At 47.3% G+C, this 4,306-nt stretch overlaps 1 long non-coding RNA gene across 8 annotated transcripts in view; it reads right to left on the bottom strand.

The window, feature by feature from the left end:
• The window catches only part of LOC107196028, a 57,924-nt gene that overhangs the window by 52,732 nt on the left and 886 nt on the right, over positions 1 to 4,306 (bottom strand). The window lies entirely within an intron of this gene.

The raw sequence follows: 4,306 nt of genomic DNA on the forward strand, positions 1-4,306 counted from the left end.
CCTCAGGAGTAGGGGGTACGAGTCTACAAACAGGAGCCATTTAGCAAGCCCCGGGCAGTGATGATGACAGTCCCACCAAGGAGGAGACTGTCAGCCGTTAACAGCAGTAGCCACCTCTGTAAATAGCGAGGACTGAAATCCGAACAGAAAAATCGCTTTCTCTCAGGAGAAAATCTTGAGAATAGATGTAAACACGAGACAGGAATAGCAACTTTCTGACCACACGCATGTTGAAGCAGTGGACACTCCAGAGCCCGTGCGGATCACGTTAGCAGGCGCACGATTAAGGTTTGTTGGCGAGCCATTCATTCAGCCGTCCAATAAACACTTACTGAGGCCTACGAATGTGCCAGGCTGAGCTCTGGAGATGACGATGCTACACTGCCCCGCCCTCGAGGAGTCACAGCCTAACAGGCGACAGAGGGAGGGAGAGAGACAAATGCACGGACAGTTACGATACAACCTGGTAAGTGCTGTAACACTTATCAGGCTGTATCATAATGGCCTATGTCACATTTCTTTCCGGGCGGTGCCGCCCCAGGCTGCCGCTGGCTGTAACATCAAGAGACGGGAGGAACGAACTGTAGAAATCAAAGGTTATATGGTCGTAGGCGATTTCAAAAACCCTGGCTCTGCCTCACCGCCCATCACAGACTGAACTCGGGAACCAGACGCCGGCACGGACTCCGCTGCACAGACAGGTGAAGGGGACAGTGAAGGACCCCGCCAGCCGCCTCCTCCAAACGCACGCTTCGTTGTTCACTGTGCTTTGCTTATTACACGTGTCAACCTCCCTACCACGCGCGCGAGCCTGGTTCAGCATCTGTAACTAGCAAAGTGCTCAAACATGGGAGCTCGCAACTCACTGGACTCACCCGGTACCGCTAGACAGCAAGGAGCCATAAAGAACGAAAAAGCCGTGAAGTGACGGCTCGCTCTGCACCTCGAAACCCAACAACCTCTTCATCGAAACGATTTTCAAGTTTCAGTGTTAAGCATAACAGAGCTAATATACAGCTCACACGGCGGGGAGACTTTAGAAAGCTCGACTTAATAAATATCAATGAAACAGATTCTCTGATCCGGAAATCGCAGACCCAGCTTCAGGAAAGCAGAGTAAGACACCGCGCCCTTCCCCACGGTCCCTGAAGACCTTTCAGAGTCTCTCATCTAAATCACAGAGATATTATAACGAAAACGACTCAGAGAGGTAACGGCCTTCCCACGCCCTTTCCCAAATGTGCCGAGGGATCCGAGAGACTCCTTGAGATCTAGTGTTAACTAGTCATTCGGTCCAGATGGTTTCAAACAAAGACAGGATGAGGTTCTCTGCATCCCATACTGTTACCAATAAGGCCTAGGTTTCTAATGGCTCGTCTCAGCACCAGCAATGAGAGCTGAGGACATCACTGAGTTGTTGCCATTTAAACCCAGATCCCTGTCTTGGGACCGGATGTCTCTGAGCCACTACTTTCCCCCTCAAGCCATCAGGCGGCTCTTGCCTCCACGGTTCACTCCGCTAAGTATCGGCCTTCTCCAACGTTGCGGTCTGTGCCTGTGAGTATTCTACATCCCCGAAGACCTCAGCGTTACCTGTAATTGTGGACATCACATTACATCCACATCCTCCCCTGCATCACTCAAAATAAGTTCAGGGCCTGAACGGAGGCAGGAGAGGGGACTACAGTTTTGTGTTTTGTCTAAGTGCGTTTCTCATTAGGGACAAAACTTTGCCATGTCTTCTTCCCACACTCACAGCCAGGGAGCAGCCCTGCTGTGCTTTTCTTTTGGATACAAAGAAATGGCTCCCTATTTAAGGACAAACAAACGTTATCTCCAATTGGCTACCAAGAGTCTGACACGCGTTCCACTGGGCAGCTGTCTCTGGCATCGCAAAACTTTCTTCGGACTCGATGGCAACAAACATGCCAGGGGTGTATGTGCAACACATCCTTATACAGAGCACGTAATACAGCTCTGACCAAGAGATAACATTCTGACTCTAACTGAATAGTTCACGTGAGGAAATGAGCTAACAGCATTCGAGAGTCCAGCCTCACCAATGACAGAATGTATCGCAAAGCCAACATACCATTCTCTCACATAAAAAGTTTTAGCAAAAATTTGTTTTAGATACCTAAATGACTGGGTACTAAAACTGACATAATTTTCTGGAACGCCATTATGGCTAGTGTTTATAATGTTCACACTTTCTAACGAGTAATTCTAAATCTGGAATTCTAATCTATAAAGAACTCAAAGTAAACAATAAAAACTAAATGAAAAGACATTCATTCCACAATTTTAAATGCTGAAATTCTTAAACTACTGCCATACAACAAAATATCCTGGAACCATTACATGATAATTACAAAGAATATTTAACACGGAGAAATGCATGTTATAATGTGAAACACGAAACACGATATAAATACTACAAACAGATGAGCAACTGTAGGAAATGAAGAATGAAAAGAAGCGAACACGTTTATTAACACTGGTTATCTCCGGGTAGTGAAATTATGGGTTTTTCCTCATACTTGATGGTTATCCTTAGACAAAGCTACAATGGACATTTACCAAATTTGTAGAATGAGGGAACTAGCCAAATGTAAACAATGGAAGAAAAGTCACAAAAGATAGAGATTTGACCACATGATTTCAAATCTCAACTAAGCAAAAATTTGAAAAGAAAAATTAAAAGGCAAATAATAACCTGTAGTATATATTTATAACATTACAGAAATCTGGGTAATAACCTTTAGTCACAGAACACATTCAGGTGATAATAATAAGCATAAAGTAAAACTGCAACTCAGATAAATCATGAGCTATCACCACATGAAAGAAAACAAAACTGCTAAGAAATACGTGGAGGAAAAAAAGAATCCAAACTCACTAATAAGCAAAGAAATGCGAAACTAAATAATACTGGTTTTTATCCATAAAATGCTTTTTCTAAAAAACAAATACTACAGCCTTGTGAGTAAAAACCGGTACAACCTTTTGTGGGAGAAATGTGGCAATATACGTTGAGTGTTAAAAACGTTCCTACCCTTTGATGTGGTAATTGTACCTCGAATTCTATTCCAGCCGAATAATAAGAGCAATGCAGGTTTTTTTCAGTATTTCAGTGTAAGAAAAAAAAAAAGCAACAACCTTTCCTTTATTTGCGGACATCTGTATTAACACAGGAAAATATGAATGGGTAAGAAAAAAATTTCTCCTGCAGCAAGCGGTCGGTTGCGTGGAAGCGTGAGCCAGATCCCAGATCAGGCAAAACAAGAAGGGTGTGTCCAGCCTGCTGCAGTCGGCCATTTTGAACCCTCTGCAGAACAAAAAGCACAGAAGACAAGGGGAGATAACGATGTGGCCACCCCGCTGCGCTCGCGGTCAGCGGTCCTGCCTTTGTCCTCTCCATACAGAACCGTGTACAAGGCCCTGAGTCAAACGCGGCAAACAGGCCTCTTTCCTTAAACAGCGTCAGAAAGTTCCAAAGTTGGAAAGCGTAAGAGAGGGGTCTTTTAAAGCTGCCCGTCATTTTAGGGGACGGGGCTTAATGTTTAAGAGCGCAGGATTGTGCTGCCTGGCTACATGCATGAAAATGCATCGTCGGCCACGCAAGTGCATGGAAAGCGCTGGGCAAACTACTCGGTGTGTGTCAGTGAAATGTGTCGTGTGAAAGATGATCGCCGGTGCCGCAGCCGCTTCCTAAGAGCGTCAGGTAGTGACCGAGCGAAGGCAGGTGTGAGGCGGGGGCCGGCGGCCGGCACGCAGCTTCCGCCCTGCGGACACTTAGAGATAACTGCGCTGATGGGGACACAGGCCCAGAGGAGAAGGACCGGCGTGACGTCTCCCCTGGCGTTACTGGCAAAGGCCCGAGTCCTCCGTTTTGCATTCTGTGCCCTTCGTATTACATTTTTAGGCGGTAAGTTAGTAGTTTTAGCGATTAACGACTGATCCCCAGTGACAGGCCTCTGAGACGACGGCACGGCCGCCAGAAAGATCAGACGGAAGCGCGCTCGAAAGTTCTACAGGAAAAGATGATTTTAGAGGCAAGGGTTGGAGCCCAGGTCAGCCTCATAGCAACAATGAGCATCTGTCCTGATGCCAGCCCTGCAGCAGCGTGTCGCAAGCGTCAGGGAGCACGGCCACACCCTCAGCCCGACACTCTCGAGCGGGGACAATCGAGGGGACACGCTAGGAGCAGATGCCCACGGTGCTGTCACCGCTGTGCTCTGCTACTGCGATGGCCTAGGACGACGCGTGCACGGCCCACCCACGGCCGCCGCCGCGACCGTCCACG

The sequence above is a fragment of the Pteropus alecto genome, unplaced genomic scaffold, assembly GCF_000325575.1.
Source record: "Pteropus alecto unplaced genomic scaffold, ASM32557v1 scaffold587, whole genome shotgun sequence".
Taxonomy (NCBI): Eukaryota; Metazoa; Chordata; class Mammalia; order Chiroptera; family Pteropodidae; genus Pteropus; species Pteropus alecto.